Here is a 20,912-nt window from a genome sequence, read left to right on the forward strand (position 1 = left end):
AAATAGATTGTTTATGTCTCCTGTAACATGTATAACAGAAGAGGTACACAAGGATGATAATAAGTTCAGAGAGATCTACATTCTCAATTCATAGTAATTGATAGAATCATGATGACTGTTGGGATGATATATAATTTATACCTTAATAAAAAATATCATGCAAAATTTCTTTAATTATGCTCAAATTAAAGTTATTTTTTAAAGGGGGAAGGGACTGGGGAAAGAGGGCAAGAGAGAAGCATGATCTTATTTATTGCCCAAGGATGTCCATAATTGTCTTAATAATACCTGAGTATAAAGTGGTAGCATTTTCCATTTTTAATCTTCTCTGCTTTGTTTTGTGCCTGGGTTTAATGGCAGCTTATTTTTAGAACAGAGAAGATTTCTCTAAAACCAGGTTTCATGGCATGGACATATATGTACTGGATATAATTTTGAGAAGTTTTGAAATAAACAGAAAAGCAGTTCTTCAAATATAGTCTAAATCTGAATGAATATGTTTTTTATACTTTGGAACCTACATATATGTTTAAAGGCAAATAGGTTCATAGATACCATTTCATAAGTTAATAATAAAATTATAATTTAAAGGCTTACCTGCTATCTACAATACCAAAGAATCCTCATTTTTTTGGTGGAGTGCTAGTCCTACTGGCTTCTAATGATTACATCTAGACCTTGAGGCTCAGATGGTAAAGAATCTGCCTGTGATGCGGGAGACCGTGGTTCGATCGCTGGGTTGGGAAGATCCCCTGGATAAGGAAATGGCAAACCATTTCAGTATTCTTGCCTGGAGAATTCCATGGACAGAGGAGACTAGTGGGCTACAGTCCATATGGTCGAAAACAGTTGGACATGTTTGAGTGACTAACACTTTCATGGGTTTCCCCAGTGGCTCAGCTAGTAAAGAATCTGCCTGCAATGAAGGAGACCTGGGTTCAATCCCTGGGTTCTAATTATTACCAATTACTAATACTAATTAAAAGGTATGATTATAGCATAAGAATAGACTGAAAAGTCAAAATAGCTCAGAAGTAAATCATGTGAACATATGATATATGTTGGAAGAAAAAGTCAAAAGTCAGTAGAGGAGAGGAATACTGTCTCGATAAACAGACCTATTATCCATCAGGAAAAGAAACCAATTTAGTCATTATCTTGTCTCATGTACCCACTTAAATTTCAGCTGAATTTTAAAAGTTCAGTTGTTTTTAAAAATAATCTGTCAAAAGCTAAAGAAATAGTATCAAATATCAAAGTTTTAGAGAGAGAATGATTAAGACAGTAAAAGAAATCACAAAGTAAAAACCATCCGATTTAACTACATATACATTTTAAATCACTCAAGATAATCAGAACTGAAAAGTAAACAGCAAACTAGGGATATATTTATAGCAAATATTACATTAAAAGGCCTAATATCCTTATTCATTGATGAGAAAAAACTACAACCCCCTAGAGAATACAAAACAGTGGAATCATTTTTCAGCCCTCTAATCAAAACATTTTATTTTGAATTTTCTCTAGTCAAGATCTAAACTCATCTAATTGAATTTCAGTAGCACGGGCAGATATAAAATAATTTTTAGAGGTCTTGCTTTTACATGATCTCATAGACTGGTTCTCACATAATGGCTCTTGATGTTGGATACTAAATAGTCCATACATCTGTTTCCAACAGCTGTCCTCAGCCATCCATTTTCACTTTGGTTGACGCTATCTAGTGTCTGACTCAGTGCAGCAAGTAGAAGCTGACCAGAGGAGTTACTTCGTGCACTTTTTCAGAGAAAAATGAAGTAATAAGAAAGGGAAAGTCAAATGACACAGACATTTCAATATGCCCAATAAAGTTAGAAAGTTCAGCCTAGTTTTCTCAACCCCCAACTTCAAATAGAATTTTTTGTTCACATCACTCAGGTGGTCAACCACTCAGAAAACTAAGAAGAGAAAATAGGAAACACATTCCAATGTGCTAACATTGATATACAAAATTATAATTTCAACCATCTTACTATAATTCCAGAGAACATTATGTAATAGTGTGATCCTATTTACACATAACAAATAGGGAAACAGCCTTTGTAAAACCTAGTTCTTTAAGAACAGCCAATGTGAGGGCATAGCACCATGTGTCAGGGCCGGAAAGGGAAACAGTTCTGAAGTCAAGAGCATCTGAAAGAGCCTCCAAATGTCAGACTGAAAAAAAATCAAAAGCACAAGACTGCTATCTCTCATGGACTGAAGTGGGAGCTGAAGTGCTCTCCCTCAATTAAGCAAAGTGTGGTGCAGCTGATTAACCTGAATGTTACCTTGGTAACCCAAGAATTACACTGTAATGAAATATGTTCAACGATAGGTATCTTTAATCAGACAAGAGCCACATGAGCATTCTGAGAAAGAGAGCCATAAATCTTGGGTTTCTAGCACTTTAATCATTCATAAAATAAGAGTCTTTTTTGACAAGAAGCAGGCATGGCCACTAGTTATTAAATAAGCAGTAAATGACGTGTGCTTTAGTATAACAGGGAAACATCCAAGGCTTGACTCCAGGCTTGATTATTATAAAACAAGGCCTATATAATATAGGTATTATAGTAATGACTGACATATTATAAAGCAGAGATTACTAAAATGTCTTAAAATTTTCCAGTGGGGCCTTCTTTTAAAAATAAAAAAGGTTATGCTGCAATAAATGAGGAGAGTATTTCTTTCCTTCTTAAAAATCTCTCCTGAGAAAGGAATAAACATCCCTGATATTTGCTGCATTGATATTCTCTCTCTGTATATTACCCATCCCTCACAGAGGTGCCAAACAATAGACAATGTATAAATTCTGCAGCATGTGCGTACTGCATTTTTTCCTCTATAAGAGAACCAGTAGCGTATATTAAAAAAAATAATAATAATTAAACACTGTGCCCCGTTCCTTTCTCTACATTTCTATTGAACTCTGAAAGTCTCTCTTAGCTTTCCAGGGTGCCGGGAGCATTGATAAACATTTGAAAACTAAATGAAGCTTTTAAAGGGCTCAAAATTGCCTCCAGCACATGCTTGTGACCATCATCTTGAACTTGAGTCTGAAGAGTAAAGTCCTAGGGCCATATTTAGAGCTTTAAAGACACATTTTAAAATTGATGGTGAGTCTTTTAAAACCTGCGATCAGGTGAGAGGGAAAGGTCAGCCATTCATCCTTCTTTGTGGTTATGCCTTTGCCAAGGGACACTCCTTCTGAAGATCTCACTACATTTAGTTCTGCTAGGAGGAAAAAAGACAGACAGCCAGCCATAGACCCCAATCCCTTTCTCTCTTTAGAATGTTTATCTTACTCATCTAACCATTAATCATATATTAGACTAGGGCAGTATTTCTCAAAGTATGTTCTGAGAATTCTCTATAAGACATTTATAGGATAGCTTCATCAAGAAAGTTCTGAACCAAATGAAATCCTGGGTTAAACAAAGTTTAACAGGTTTCTTTTTTAAGGACTTTTGGAACCTTTTGTGTTCATATTCATTGGCCTCTCTCCAGATTCTGAGTATCCAGTGGGGAGTAAGCCAGCCATGGTCACTGCCATCAGGGAGGAACATTCCAGACAGCTCCCTCAGAATGCACAGGTTAAAATATCATCTTACATTTTATTTGGCACTTTGTTTTCCAAGCCCTCTGGATATCCTTTGCACACAGGAGGTGGTGGGTATTAATATGCCCAACTATCTCCACGGATTTACTTGTGTTTCTTATTTGACTAGCGGTATCACCTTCTCAACAGTCCAGGCTTGAAAACTGACAGTCCCTTTCTATTTTTCTCTCACCCTCAAAACCAGTTGTGATCAAACCCTCACAATTTCTGTCACACTTACACAGTTATGCCCCAGTCCTAGTTTATACTTTTTTTTTAATTGGAGTATAGTTGCTTTACAATGTTGTATTAGTTTCTGCTCTGCAGCAAAGTGAATCAGTTACATGCATAAAATTGACCACTGTGTTTTAGATTTCCTTCCCACTTAGCTCACCACAGAGCAATTAGTAGAGTTCCCTGTGCTATAATAGTAGGTTCTCATCTGTTTTCTATTTTATATATAATTGTGTGTATATGTCAGCCCAGTCTTCCAGCTAATCCCACCATCTTCCCCGCTTGATGACAATGTTTGTTCTCTACATCTATGACTCTATTTCTGCTTTACAGACAAGTTCATCTGTACCATTTTTCTAGATTCCACATATAAATGATATTACACAATATTTGTTTTTTTCTCGTTCTGACTTACTTCATTCTGTATGACAAACTTGCCAGAGAGAGCCTTTGCCCCATGCGCAGCAAGTAAAATACCATACATTTCTCCAGCTTAAGTCCTACAACTTGAGTGAAGTCTCTTGCTCCAGGCCCTTGCAGTCAGAATCACCCTCACTTCCTGTGCTCTTGTAGCACTTTCTTAGTGTTTCTAGTCTCACACATATCCTGCACTTGAGACTTTTTATGTATTTGTCTGTCTCACCTCCTAACTTGTGAGATGCTGAAAGCAGAGATGGCATCTTTAGATAGCACCTCAGCATCTGGTACCAGACACATAGTAGGCATTCATGACGAGCTGGTTGAACTGAGTGGAAATAAACCAGACTAGAAAGACTTTGTTTGGGTTCAAAATGGGATCCATAGGAGGGTTGCAGGCAGTCATCATTAGTATGAAAACAGCTTCTCCAGGGCTGACCAGAGATGCCCAACCAGACATATGCTGATAAATTCAAGTGCTACAAAGGGAATAATAAAAAATTTCAGGTGTGCTGCAATTAACAAGTTAATGTACCAATTTCAACTGGAATAGATGTCTTTAATACCCATGTATTCCTCAGAAAACAATGGGAAAAGAAATTCAAGTAACATTTCAACAGCTAGCTGAAACATAATTTTCAGTGAGGCACTACATCATTGATCTAGCAGTAGATGTACTACTTGCAGTGATGTACTACATTCAGAAACATTATTTCTTTCTGCTTTAATCACCCGTGACTTCAGATGGTTCACACGGTCCTTCTCTTATGAAAGATTCTACACATACACTGAGGCAGAGATAGCCAATTTTCCCAAACACCCACTCTCCTTTTCTTTTTCTTCATAAAAATCCCCTCTGTGTTTTAGTTAGGTATAAGATTTGCCAGCATTCCATTAACATAAGTATGTCCTTTTAGTTAATTCTAGCCAATAAGATTTAAGCAAAAGCAGTTGGCAACCCACTCCAGTGTTCTTGCCTGGAGAATCCCAGGGACGGCGGAGCCTGGTCGGCTGCCATCTATAGGGTCGCACAGAGTCGGACACGACTGAAGCGACTTAGTAGCAGCAGCAGCAGCAGTTTATGCAACATCCAGGTCAAGTTCTTACACGGAAGCTGCTTACCCTCCATGTCCTCTTTCCTACTCCTTTTGGGATGAGACCCTGATACGACAGCAGTGAGCCTGCCTTGGGAATGAGGTTAGCGCCCAGCGAACAGCAGCACAGCATGATAGAAAGAATTGAGGTGTTATTACCTCCAGGGAAAAAGCTGTCCTTCTCTCCTGGACAGCTACCAGCTCAAACGTTCACATTAAGAGAGAAATTATCTTACCATCTTTAAACATTCATTTAAGCATTCATTATTTCAGTCTCTGAGAAAGCAGACTAAGGAATTCCTGAGCTAACAAATGCCCACCCATATGTCCATGGCACCTGAAAAACTCTGTCCCCAAAGTGACATCTCATCCCAGGAAGGCTACAGCATGAACACACTGAATGAGTATAACAGATTACTCAGTTGTACAAAAGGAGAGAACAAAACCCCAAGAGAAAGGTGCAGAGGACAGCTACATTATAATGCTAAATAGGACACTAGAAAAGCCACAAAAACAGGGCCCCAGTGCAGGGCACTCTGCATGGCTCTAGGGAAAAGACATGGAAAGAAAGACAGAAGCAGCAAAAATGGAAAAGTTGGGAGGCAAGCCGATCTGCTCCAGAGTGTATCAACCAGAAGATACTACAATTGTTCACTACACTGAGAGCTCCTTGAGGGAAGTGATACTCTACCTTTTTCTAAATCTTCGGGTGCCTTACAGTAAATATTCTTCAAATGGTAGAAATAAATGAATGGATAACCAACTGACAGCAGCTGATCAATTTTCTGTTTCAATACCGAATCTCCTATTAATCATTCATCCATCACAATGATCTCAACAGGAGCTTTAAAAAAAAAACAACTGTAAAATAATTTTGAATTTGCTGCACACCTAGATGGCAATGAAATCCTCAAGTGTCTACCTGACAGAGCGATATCAGGAAGCAACAGGGAGCAGCCAGAAAGGCAGATAGCACATGCCAAAATTAGGAGGCAGTTTACACTCTTCCAGATGAAGAACTGTAAAAGGAGTGATGGATCGCAGCACAAAGAGAAATCTTTAACTAGGTTCTGCTCGGCATGGCATCAAGTAAGTGCCATCAACGGCATTCAGTGGAGTAAAAAAAAAAAAAAGAGTGTCTGTATGCTGAGATGTCAGCTTGTAAAAGTGTCAGTCTCTAAAATAAATCAAGTAGCAAACGGAAAACATATAAATAACTATACTTGATGCCAGCAACACTAAGCAAGAAAAAAAAAAGCCATTTTAAAGAATTTTCCTTGTTAACCACACAGGGAGTTGGGTTTTCTGGATTAGCAAATGAAGTTTCCTGGTTTTAGATAAACTAGATGATGGTTTCAGGGTCTGCTGGAGAAGACACAGATGGAAAGGCCAAAATCTGAGCTTTTGCCTTAACTCTGTGAACTTTTACCTAACCTTTGGTTTCCTCCTCATAAAATGGAGACTGAGAAGTTAGTTCTTTTTTTTTTTTTTTCCTTTCTGCACCTCACCTGCTTAGTTTAAAAACCTTATAATGACACTACCTCATAAGCTCAAATTCTGGGGGTAGAACCAATCTGTTCAGTTCAGTTCAGTCGCTCAATCGTGTCCAACTCTGTGACCCCATGGAGGCAGCACGCCAGGCCTCCCTGTCCATCACCAACTGCTGGAGTTTACGCAAACTCATGTCCACTGAGTCGGTGATGCCATCCAGCCATCTCATCCTCTGTCGTCCCTGTCTCCTCCTGCTCTCAATCTTTCCCAGCATTAGGGTATTTTCAAATGAGTCAGTTCTTCACATCAGGTGGCCGAAGTATTGGAGTTTCAGCTTCAACATCAGTCCTTCCAATGAACACCCAGGACTCATCTCCTTTAGAATGGACTGGTTGGATCTCCTTGCAGTCCAAGGGACTCTCAAGAGTCTTCTCCAGCACCACAGTTCAAAAGCATCAATTCTTTGGTGCTCAGCTTTCTTTATAGTCCAACTCTCACATCCATACATAACCACTAGAAAAACCATAGCCTTGACTAGACGGACCTTTGGTGGCAAAGTAATGTCTCTTGCTTTTAATATGCTGTCTAGGTTGGTCATAACTTTCCTTCCAAGGAGTAAGCGTCTTTTAACTTCATGGCTGCAATCACCATCTGCAGTGATTTTGGAGCCCCAAAAAATTAAGTTTGACACTGTTTCCACTGTTTCCCCATCTATTTCCCAGGAAGTGATGGGACCAGATGCCATGATCTTAGTTTTCTGAATGTTGAGCTTTAAGCCAACTTTTTCACTCTCCTCTTTCATTTTCATCAAGAGGCTCTTTAGTTCTTCTTCACTTTCTGCCATAAGGGTGGTGTCATCTGCATAACTGAGGTTATGGATATTTCTCCCAGCAGTCTTGATTCCAGCTTGTGCTTCATCCAGCCCAGTGTTTCTCATGAGGTACTATGCGTATAAGTTAAATAAGCAGGGTGACAATATGCAGCCCTGACATACTCCTTTTCCTATTTGGAACCAGTCTGTTGTTCCATGTCCACTTCTAACTGTTGCTTCCTGACCTGCATACAGGTTTCTCAAGAGGCAGGTCAGGTGGTCTGGGATTCCCATCTCTTTCAGAATTTTCCACATTTCATTGTGATTCACACAGTCAAAGGCTTTGGCATAGTCAGTAAAGTAAAAATAGGTGTTTTTCTGGAACTCTCTAGATTTTTCGATAATCCTACAGATGTTAGCAATTTGATCTCTGGTTCCTCTGCCTTTTCTAAAACCAGCTTGAATGTCTGGAAGTTTACGGATCACATACTGTTGAAGCCTGGCTTGGAGAATTTTGAGCATGACTTTACTAGCATGTGAGATGAGTGTAATTGTGCAGTAGTTTGAGCATTCTTTGGCATTTCCTTTCCTTGGGATAGGAATGAAAACTGACCTTTTCCAGTCCTGTGGCCCCTGCTGAGTTTTCCAAATTTGCTGGCATATTGAGTACAGCACTCTCACAGCATCATCTTTTAGGATTTGAAATAGCTCAACGGGAATTCCATCACCTCCACTAGCTTTGTTCATAGTGATGCTTCCTAAGGCCCATTGGACTGCTCATTCCAGGATGTCCGGATCTAGGTGAGTGATCATACTATCATGATTATCTGCATCATGAAGATGTTTTTTGTATAGTTCTTCTGTGTATTCTTGCCAACCTGTTACTCACGGAATAAAGTACATGATTTCAGGGAGGCCAGAAGGGGTTCATCGTGCCACCAACACACCCAACCATCTACTCAGCAGTGCTAAAAAGTCTTCTAACATGAGTCAAAGGGCTTCCCAGGAGGCACTAGTAGTAAGGAACCCACCTGCCAATGCAGGAGACATGAGAGACAGGAGTTCCATCCCTGAGTCAGGAAGATTCCCCTGGAGGAGGGCATGGCAACCCACTCCAGTATTCTTGCCTGGAGAATCCCGCAGACAGAGGAGCCTGGTGGGCTACAGTCCATAGCGTCGCACAGAGTTGGACACTAATGATGAGATTTAGCACAGAGCATGACATTGAATGAAAACCTTACATTCCATAGCACAAATGCAAATATCCCTGAAAGGGACACTGCAGACTGAGGGCGCAGCGGGATGGGGCCGGGAAGACCAGTGGCTTTAGGGTCAAGAGATCTGGGTTCAAATCTCAGTTTACTTAACCCTTTACTAACTGTGTGACTTTTAGTCCCAATTTTCTCATCTGTAACAACGGGGGCGGGGGGGGAGGTCAGAAGTGGAATATCTATAGGTCAACTAAGAGAAATAAATGACAGAAACAGATTATCTATTGCACAGACAAGAAAATGCCTCTTCCAGGTATAGGTAGTGACAGAGCCTTGGTAATCAAAACAGAAATCCTGCTTGTCTACAGGTAAGTGAAAGGAGAAATAATCTTCTTGTTACTGCAGAATGAAAAGAGCTTGTTTACTTCCTTATCTCTGCTCCCAACACCTGGAATCTTGCTTCCAAAGGCTGGAGCTATTTAGGGTCTCCAGAGTCAATGGGAAGACTTGATTGCCTTTTATTTATGAGTGAGTCACTTTAGATTGGGCCTCAATTTTGCCCACATATTTTTCCAGCTGATGAGCTCTGAGGTACTTCCAAACACCATGTATATGAAAGATGAGGACAGGGTCTCAAAAACTGACCGTGAGTCACAGTTGCTGCAAATTCTCTAACATTTGCTACATTACACAAGACCCCTGAAATGTCCACTTTGTGATGTTAATTCACAAGAATATTGCTCACTCGGGTGACTTAAATCCTGACTTTTCACCTGTATTTGAAATAAGTATTTAGGATTAAATTAGTTATATGGCTATTTCTGAAAGATATAACTGTATTTATACCCTCCTTGCTTAAAATATATACTTTTACAAATCATCACCTCCAGTGACCTGGTCTTACTCTATCAATGGCTTCTATTATACAGCATTGCCTGCAGAATCCCTTAATTATGACTTCATTTTCTTCCTTGAGCATTCCCCCAAACTAGTTACCCAACTATCATTAGGAAAGCTTCTAGGTTGGAATAGTTGAATTGGTTACAAGGTCACCTGCTACATCTAAAGTAGTTACTTAATAGAGAATAATGTGATGGACCCAGGCCAGCAGACTCTTCAATAACATTCAGTTCAGTTCAGTCAGTTCAGTCGCTCAGTCGTGTCCGACTCTCAGCGACCCCATGAATCACAGCACGCCGGGCCTCCTTGTCCATCACCAAATCCCGGAGTTCACTCAAACTCATGTCCACAGAGTCGGTCATGCCATCCAGCCATCTCACTCTCGGTCGTCCCCTTCTCCTCCCGCCCCCAACCTTTCCCAGCATCAGAGTCTTTTCCAGTGAGTCAACTCGTCGCATGAGGTGGCCAAAGTATTGCAGCTTCAGCTTTAGCATCAGTCCTTCCAATGAACACCCAGGATTGATCTCCCTTAGAATGGACTGGTTGGATCTCCTTGCAGTCCAAGGGACTCTCAAGAGTCTTCTCCAACACCACAGTTCAAGAGCATCAATTCTTTGGCGATCAGCTTTCTTCACAGTCCAACTCTCACATCCATACATGACCACGGGAAAAACCATAGCCTTGACTAGACGGAACTTGGTTGGCAAAGTAATGTCTCTGCTTTTCAATATATTATCAAGGTTGGTCATAACTTTCCTTCCAAGGAGTAAGCGTCTTTTAATTTCATGGCTGCAATCAGCATCTGCAGTGATTTTGGAGCCCAAAAATATAAAGTCTGACACTGTTTCCACTGTTTTTCCATCTATTTCCCATGAAGTGATGGGACCAGATGCCATGATCTTTGTTTTCTGAATGTTGAGCTTCAAGCCAAGCTTTTCACTCTCCTCTTTCACTTTCAACAAGAGGCTTTTGAGTTCCTCTTCACTTTCTGCCATAAGAGTAGTGTCATCTGCATATCTGAGATTATTGATATTTCTCCCGGCAATCTTGATTCCAGCTTGTGCTTCTTCCAGCCCAGCGTTCCTCATGATGTACTCTGCATATAAGTTAAATAAGCAAGGTGACAATATACAGCCTTGACGCACTCCTTTTCCTATTTGGAACCAGTCTGTTGTTCCATGTCCAGTTCTGACTGTTGCTTCCTGACCTGCATACAGGTTTCTCAAGAGGCAGGTCAGGTGGTCTGGGATTCCCATCTCTTTCAGAATGTTCCACAGTTTATTGTGATCCACACAGTCAAAGGCTTTGGCATAGTCAGTGAAGCAGAAATAGATGTTTTTCTGGAACTCTCTTGCTTTCTCCATGATCCAGAGGATGTTGGCAATTTGATCTCTGGTTCCTCTGCCTTTTCTAAAACCTGCTTGAACATCTGGGAGTTCACGGTTCACATATTGCTGAAGTCTGGCTTGGAGAATTTTGAGCATGACTTTACTAGCATGTGAGATGAGTGTAGTTGTGCAGTAGTTTGAGCATTCTTTGGCATTGCCTTTGTTTGGGATTGGAATGAAGACTGACTTTTTCCAGTGCTGTGGCCACTGCTGAGTTTTCCAAATTTGCTGGCATATTGAGTGCAGCACTTTCACAGCATCATCTTTCAAGATTTGAAATAGCTCAACTGGAATTCCATCACCACCACTAGCTTTGTTCATAGTGATGCTTTCTAAGGCCCACTTGACTTCACATTCCAAGATGTCTGGCTCTAGGTCAGTGATCACGTTATCGTGACTATCTTGGTCATGAAGATCTTTTTTGTACAGTTCTTCTGTGTATTCTTGCCACCTCTTCTTAATATCTTCTGCTTCTGTTAGGTCCATACCATTTCTGTCCTTTATCGAGCCCATCTTTGCATGAAATGTTCCCTTTGAATCTCTAATTTTCTTGAAGAGATCTCTTGTTTTTCCTATTCAGTTATTTTCCTCTATTTCTTTGCACTGATCACTGAGGAAGGCTTTCTTATCTCTCCTTGCTATTCTTTGGAACTCTGCATTCAGATGCTTATATCTTACCTTTTTTTCCTTTGCTTTTCGCTTCTCTTCTTTTTAATATTCTAATACATTACTGTCTTCTTTCCTACACACGAAGTTTAGTATACGAATGTTCTTCAACTAGTATTGCCTCTATCTTGTGATAACTGAGCAATTCTCTATAGGTAACAAGAGTCCAATGTATTATGCATGTTCTATTGCTCTAATAAATAAAAGGATTAGCTTGTTTACAGCTGCCAGTGTGGTTTGTTAATTTGGCATTTCATCTCGCTATATCTGACTGCAGAGACTAAAGTGAAGCTTGCTTTCATTTTTCATTTTTCCAGAAACATAAAATGAATAGGCTAATTTCTCAACTATCCAACTTTGGTACTTGAAATTAAAAAATATGAATGTAGCTCATTTTTTCTCAGTCCATTCAGTATCATTACTGGGTTTTTCCATGGCTGAATATCTTGAACAATAACATGATTATTTAGTATTATAACCCTCACAACTTGCAGACTAATCTTTTACTTAGAAAAAATAGTCAAGATAAAATTAAGAGTCCCTATATACAGTAATTTCAGAAACTAAGTCTTGATCATAATATTCACAACTGAACAGCTCCTTAGAAGGAAAGAGCTTTTTCTGGGCATTCTAGAAGCAGAAACTGCTTAATATATTTTTAAAATAAGCTTTATAAAACTTGATAACATTATAAATTTCATTCTTAATACCGCCAGAAATTTTCCTGTTGCAGTCTAATTCAAATATCTGTTTGAATTAGATAGTCTAATTTTTCTTACATAGTCCAATTTTTAAAAAATGTTATTCTTCCTTTAATTTATTTTCATCTGTTATCTTCTTTTTCCACTCCTTCAAAAAGCTTTTGAGGACTTTCTTATGACACTACATTTACAATCGCTTTCTTTTCTTCATATAATGCCTTCTCAACACTTCTCCCATAAGAACTTTACAGAACTACTAGAGTATACCCAAAATATGACAGAAGAACAAGCTGCCACTCACAAAAGAAATCAGCAACTTTTCAAATCCTTTTCAACCAAGATCTATGATTTTTTTTAATTCCATTGATGTACCTAGAATTTAAACTTGGACCATAGCCAGCAGGAACAGAACAGGAGAGATGAAACAAATTTGTTAAAATTAAAGTCACCAATAGAAAGCTAAGGATAACACTCAGTGAGACACTTATGACACAGAGAATTATTATCACATTGCCTTCATGTCTCATGTACCTATAGTATTTTCTGAAAGACAGGGCCACCAAAAAAGCCAGCATTTATAAGCCTTTGAACTGCTTTGCATTTGGCATGAATCTTGCAAAGTTCAGTTTCCTGAAATATTTAAAGGAAAAAAGTAGAAAATAAATCTTACATCTTTTCTACAAGCTCTCTAATACTTTTAGCATTGCAAACTGGGTCAAGGAAGACACAAAAGAAGGATAAGTAGTGTCCACATCTGACATAAGCCTACAGAGCTAATATTTGCTGAATGTTCATTGTGTGACAGACATAAGGTCAGGGCTTCGCAAACATCATCTCATTTATCCTCAAAACAATTCTGTGAGATGGCTGCTGTTTCATCCTTACTTTACAAATGAGGAGACTGAGACTTGGAGAAGTGAGGCGATTTGTTCCACGTCAAACAGTGGTAGAAGTGGAGCCTGGCTCTAAACCCAAGCCTCCCCACACCAGAAGCAAAGATCGGAAGCGTTCCTCAAAACTAAATGACTCTAAGGTTTGAAGCTAACATCCAAAGTACTTATAATGACTCCATCCTAGTTGTTAGGCAATGTGCATCACATTAACATGCCCCTAACCTTTCAGCAAAGGCTAATAGAGTTTCGCCAAGAGAACACACTGGTCATAGCAAACACCCTCTTCCAACAACACAAGAGAAGACTCTATACGTGGACATCACCAGACGGCAAACAACGAAATCAGACTGATTATATTCTTTACAGCCAAAGATGGAGAAGCTCTATACAGTCAGCAAAAACAAGACTGGGAGCAGACTATGGCTCAGATCATGAACTGCTTATTGCCAAATTCAGACTGAAATTGAAGAAAGTGGGGAAAACTACTAAACCATTTGGGTATCACCTAAATCAAATCCCTTATGATTATACAGTGGCAGTGAGAAATAGATTTAAGGGACTAGATATACTAGAGTGCCTGATGAAATATGGACAGAGGTTCATGACATGTACAGGAGACAGGGATCAAGACCATCCCCAAGAAAAAGAAATGCAAAAAAGCAAAATGACTGTCTGAGGAGGCCTTACAAATAGCTGTGAAAAGAAGAGAAGCGAAAAGGAAAGATATAAGCATCTGAACGCAGAGTTCCAAAGAATAGCAAGGAGAGAAAAGAAAGCCTTCCTCAGCGATCAATGCAAAGAAATAGAGGAAAACAATAGAATGGGAAAGACTAGAGATCTCTTCAAGAAAATTAGAGATACCAAGGGAACATTTCATGCAAAGATGAGCACAGTAAAAGACAGAAATGGTATGGACCTAACAGAAGCAGAAGATATTAAGAAGAGGTGGCAAGAATACACAGAAGAACTATACAAAAAACATCTTCATGACCCAGTTAATCACGATGGTGTGATCACTCACCTAGAGCCAGACAAAGTGGAATGAGAAGTCCAGTGGGCCTTAGGGAGCATCACTATGAACAAAGCTAGTGGAGGTGATGGAATTCCGGTTGAGCTATTTCAAATCCGAAAAGATGATGCGGTGAAAGTGCTGTACTCAATATGCCAGCAAATTTGGAAAACTCAGCAGTGGCCACAGGACTGGAAAAAGTCAGTCTTCATTCCAATCCCAAACAAAGGAAATGCCAAAGAATGCTCAAACTACTGCACAATTACACTCATCTCACACACTAGTAAAGCAATGCTCAAAATTCTCCAAGCCAGTCTTGGAGCAATAACGTGAACCATAAACTTCCAGATGTTCAAGCTGGTTTTAAAAAAGGCAGAGGAACCAGAGATCAAATTGCCAACATCCGCTGGATCATCAAAAAAGCAAGAGAGTTCCAGAAAAATATCTATTTCTGCTTTATTGACTATGCCAGAGCCTTTGACTGTGTGGGTCACAATGAAATGTGGAAAATTCTGAAAGAGATGGGAATACCAGACCACCTGACCTGCCTCTTGAGAAACCTGTATGCAGGTCAGGAAGCAACAGTTAGAAGTGGACATGGAACAACAGACTGGTTCCAAATAGGAAAAGGAGTATGTCAGGGCTGCATATTGTCACCCTGCTTATTTAACTTATACGCATAGTACCTCATGAGAAACACTGGGCTGGATGAAGCACAAGCTGGAATCAAGACTGCTGGGAGAAATATCCATAACCTCAGATATGCAGATGACACCACCCTTATGGCAGAAAGTGAAGAAGAACTAAAGAGCCTCTTGATGAAAATGAAAGAGGAGAGTGAAAAAGTTGGCTTAAAGCTCAACATTCAGAAAACGAAGATTATGGCATCTGGTCCCATCACTTCACGGCAAACAGATGGGGAAACAGTTGAAACAGTGACAGACTTTATTTTGGGGGGCTCCAAAATCACTGCAGATGGTGATTGCAGCCATGAAATTAAAAGACGCTTACTCCTTGGAAGGAAAGTTATGATCAACCTAGACAATACATTAAAAAGCAGAGACATTACTTTGCCAACAAAGGTCCGTCTTGTCCAAGCTACAGTTTTTCCAATAGTCACATATGGATGTGAGAGTTGAACTATAAAGAAAGCTGAGCACTGAAGAATTGATGCTTTTGAACTGTGGTGTTGCAGAAGACTCTTGAGAGTCCCTTGGACTGCAAGGAGATCCAACGAGTCCATCCTAAAGGAGATCAGTCCTAGGTGTTCATTGGAAGGACTCATGTTGAAGCTGAAACTCCAATACTTTGGCCACCTGATGCAAAGAGCTGACTCACTGGAAAAGACCCTGATACTGGGAAAGATTGAGGGCAGGAGAAGAAGGGGATGAGGATGAGATGAGAGGATAAGATGGTTGGATGGCATCATCGACTCAATGGACATGAGTTTGGGTAGGCTCCGGGAGTTGGTGAGGGACAGGGAGACCTGGCATGCTGCAGTTCATGGGGTAGCAAAGAGTCAGACACGACTGAGTGACTCAACTGAACTGAACTGAACCTTTCAATTTAGACTAGAATCCAGTGGATGGTCTATAAATTAGAGCATAATGATGATAACTTCTTCCCAGAATTGCCAGAGCAGATCTTGCATTAGCCCAGCCACCAGGAATATGACACCATCAAACAAATCCAAAATCAACCATGAGTCTCATGTTTTGCCAGCCATGCGGCCATGTACATATGGCAGCCTTGCTCCCTAGCAGGAGAAACATAGGGGGAAACAACTTGAATGATGAAAAACAGCAGGGATTTAAATACTTCCACTCAGACAGCAGGTAGCTTGTTACCTGAAATGCCCAAGATCCATCACTTGGCAATGGGAGTGCAAAGACCAGACGCTGATTTTAGGAACACAGCAGGAAAGTACCACTGTGTACAAATTCCTGGTGGAGAGAGATGCTTTCTGTTTCATATCTGGGGTATCTGTAATGTCCCATATCCTCCTTCATCTTATACCTCCCTCATAATAACAAGCTTAGAACTCTTCTCAAGAAATCTAAACAGGTACAGACCCCTCTCTCTTACCACTTAGGAGAGCTGCAACATAGCAGGGCCCAAGGGGTTCTCAGCAAGCAACAGAGCACTGCTGACCTACTGGCATTATGTAGGGCGATAGGAAGCCCCCAACTCAGCTCATCAGCTCTCAGATAGACCGTAGGAAGGCAGTGCAGTGTGTGCCAATCTGTCTGCTAACCAGGAAATTCGATTAGCAAGGAACTCTGATGACTGAGTCATAACTCAGTTCTTTACTTTCTCTATCAATCTCTCTCACTCTCCTAACACCCTCTCTCCTGTTCTCCTGCAAGCCATGACTTAATCAATAAAGTTCTACTTTTGCAAGGAACTTTGACAGGATTATCAGAAACCACTGGAATCACAGACAATACTATCAGTCCAGGCCCTGCTTTTAAAGGCTTTGCATGTTGCTACCCTGATGCTGGGAAAGACTGAGGGCAGGGGGCGAACCACAGAGGATGAGATGATTGGATGACATCACCGACTCAATTGACGTGACTTTGAGCAAACTCTGGGGGATAGTGAAGGACAGGGAAGCCTGGTGTGCCACAGTTAACGGGACTGCAAAGAGTTGGACCCAATTTAGCAACTGAACAACTTTGCAGATTACTCAGTTGAATAAAGGCTGGTTGAGGACAATGAGTTTAGGTGTCCTGATCTCCACCCGCGTTGCCAAAAGTCCTTAAAGAGCAATATATCAGCAGAGCAATAAAAAGGTGGCTTCTGCCAACCATCTACATTATCTCTCATTACAGACATAAATGCAAACCTGCTTTGTAACAGATGTTAAGGGATGCTGTTGGTTGTTCCTGGTGGGAAGGGGGAGTGTTGTTTATTTTTGTAAAAGAAGTTTATGTCTGATTGCCAGAAACAGAATCTAACTCAAATGACACACTGGAGAGGTGACAAGTAAGTTAATGTAAGGTTGCTGCTGCTAAGTCACTTCAGTCGTGTTCGACTCTGTGCGACCCCATAGATGGCAGCCCACTAGGCTCTCCCGTCCCTGGGATTCGTAAGGCTACACTGGAATAATAACAGACAGTGACCTTAACGGAACCCAAGAACTGGAACAGGCTTCCCTGGAGCTAATTCCAGTTCCTGAGGACTCTGGTGAACAACTCTTCTCTTGTGGGTCTTTGTGAGCCACCTCTGGTTGATACAGGTTGGTGGCTCGTTCTCCTCTCTGTTAGTCAGCTTCCTTGGCTTTCCTCAGCCTGCACACGGCTCATCATGGCCTTTCTCCACCTCAAGACATCTCTTGATGCATCTTGTTCTGCCCCATCTCCTCACTGGCAACTTGTTCAGTTTCTCAAAAGAATCCAATTGGTTTAATTCATTTTTTCAGATCTGGTCTCTACTCTCTTCTATCATCTTCTCCCATTGCTGGCTGAAATAAATCTGTCTCCAGATTTACTAAATAATTATTAGCTGGTATTATTTGCTTGGGAGGTGAGGGGCTGGAAAAAGTGAGGGGGTCCTAATGGCATTTTGTTACCATTGTAAATATGTTCTTCTTCCCTGGTCTTTGCAGTCCTATCTGGTCTTCTTCTTAGGTTGGTGAATTACCTGAACAATAAATTCAGAACTAGGTATTACTTTTGACCACATCGACAACTTGAGACGGAAAACTTCAGTGAGACTATCTGCAAAGTGGGAGAATGTTCCTTAGTTGCTTCTTTCTCTTTCATAAAATGTCCAGGATACACAGTGAATGAGAATCAGACCCTGGAAAAATCTCAGCTGAGAGTGTCTCTAGGTAGGAGGCATTGCTGTCTCCCTGTATCACTTGAAGGATGATGTTCTGGGGTCACAGACACTGTTCACTGCCTTGAAGTGCACAGGCGAGGCTCACATCCAGGTGCGCACGTACTGAAGATCCTCTCCCTACGGCTTCCCAGAATGGGCTCCCAAGGTAAGCAATTAGCATGGAAAATGAGGTGAGCCCCAAATCTAGCTTCTCATTTTGCTAATTATTCCTCTTTTTTGCCTGTGTAATTTTGATATGGGCAATCATTTGGAAAAACTACACGCGAGGGATTTTAAAATGTCTGAGTTCAAGTAAAATAGACATACATAATTAGAACACTAGGTAGTTATTTTCCATAAACTGTACTTGAATCTCAGTGACAAGCCCATGAAGGTAAGGCTTAAATATATCCAGTGCTTTGAATATTGGTACCCTGGGCTAGGGAAAGTGCATGCTGATAAATTATGAATGCTAAATGATAATAATGATGATAATACCTCTTGTTGATTTAGTGCGATACCCTGTTCAAAGTTCTTTTATGACCATTAACATATAGATTCTCTAAAAAGAAAGGGATATGAATGGTGGGACTCTAGGGTAAGTTTGTATATTTTGATTAACTCCTCTCAGTTCAGTTCAGTTCAGTAGCTCAGTCGTGTCCAACTCTTCATGACCCCATGAATCACAGCACGCCAGGCTTCCCTGTCCATCACCAACTCCCGGAGTTCACTCAAACTCATGTCCATCGAGTCGGTGATGCCATCCAGCCACCTCATTATCTATCGTCCCCGTCTCCTCCTGCCCCCAATCCCTCCCAGCATCAGAGTCTTTTCCAGGGAGTCAACTTATCGCATGAGGTGGCCAAAGTATTAACTCCTCTACCTCATTCCTAAACATTGCAATTTTTGTACAGTCATGTGTTCCATAAAGGAAAATGTTTATTAATGAAGAATACTAATTTGAAAACATACACTGCTACCCAGGCTAACTGTTGTCTACATAGAAAGTATTTCAAGCCCCAAACACTTTTGCTTCCGTAGCTAAAGTTTTAGGATTCTACAAATTACCTGGATAGCTACCATAACCAACCCCCCATTCCATCTTCAGACCTGCTTTGTTTAAGTATCCAATCAACAAGTGAGAGCAAGGTGAAGACTGATAAAGAGTATTTTAAAACATATAGGAAAAGTATATTAAAATACTGAAATATAAACCATTATCTTCTAGGACCACAGATTTATGGAAAGTTTGGAGTTAGGGGGGAAAAAGATAATAAATCAGCAAATATTTATTGCCTGCTTGCTGTGTTTATACAAATGAGATATATGAAAAGTTAATTTATGACTTCAATCTATGGGTATTCCTTACCACACTTAAACACCCCAATCAGTAAGCAATATATTTCGTTGTGAGTGTGCAGAACACAAACACACATAGACACTCAGTATGAGCATCCAAAATGATTTTTTAAAACTTTCAACCCATGAATTCACCTACTTGAGGTGAAAAGTTTAAAAATGTAGACAAAAATAATTCAACAATAGGTACATAGCTTTTCCTATATTAACCAAAAATTGCGTAAATGTTTTTATCAATCAATCTGAATCCCCAAAGCCTCATATAGTCTCTAGTAAAGTGTCAATTAATTGTACATTAAGAAAAAAAATGAAGGAAGGTGGGGAAAGAGGAAAGGTGGATAGAGAAAAATGAGAAAGTCAAGGAAGAAGAGAAGAAAGAAGGAAGAAAGAGATGGCCTGGGAATCACTGGATGCAGTGCTGTTTCTCTTTTCCATGCATCACATGTGTTCAAATGTTTCTTCACTTTATTTGCTGTATCTCCTGTTGTTGTTCAGGCACTAAGTCATGTCCGACTCTTTGTGACCCCATGGACTGCAGCACACCAGGCTTTTCTGTCCTTCACTATTTCCAGAGTTTGCTCAAACTCATGTTCACTGAGTCGGTGATGTCATTCAATCATCTCATCCTCTGTTGACCCCTTTTTCTCCCACGTTCAGTCTTTCCCAGCATCAGGGTCTTTTCCAGTGACTCAGCTTTTCACATCAGGTGACCAAATTACTGGAGCTTCAGCTTCAGCATTAGTCCTTCCAATGAATATTCAGAGTTGATTTCCTTTAGGACTGAGTGATTTAATCTCCATGCTGTCCAAGAGAACTTCCAGAGTCTTCTCCAGCACCACAGTGTGAAAGCAACAATTCTTTGGTGCTCAGGCTTCTTTACGGTCCAACTACCATGTCCGTACAGTTCAGTTCAGTTCAGTTCAGTTGCTCAGTCGTGTCCAACTCTCCGCGACCCCATGAATCACAGCACGCCAGGCCTCCCTGTCCATCACCAACTCCCGGAGTTCACTCAAACTCATGTCCACAGAGTCAGTGATGCCATCCAGCCATCTCATTCTTGGTTGTCCCCTTCTCCTCTCGCCCCCAACCTTTCCCAGCATCAGAGTCTTTTCCAATGAGTCAACTCGTTGCATGAGGTGGCCAAAGTATTGGAGTTTCAGCTTTAGCATCAGTCCTTCCAATGAACACCCAGGATCAATCTCCCTTAGAATGGACTGGTTGGATCTCCTTGCGGTACAAGGGACTCTCAAGAGTCTTCTCCAACACCATAGTTCAAAAGCATCAATTCTTCGGCAAT

The sequence above is a fragment of the Moschus berezovskii genome, chromosome 4 (genome assembly GCF_049115385.1).
Source record: "Moschus berezovskii isolate FMDL1 chromosome 4, NW_MosBer_1.0, whole genome shotgun sequence".
Lineage (NCBI taxonomy): Eukaryota > Metazoa > Chordata > Mammalia > Artiodactyla > Moschidae > Moschus > Moschus berezovskii.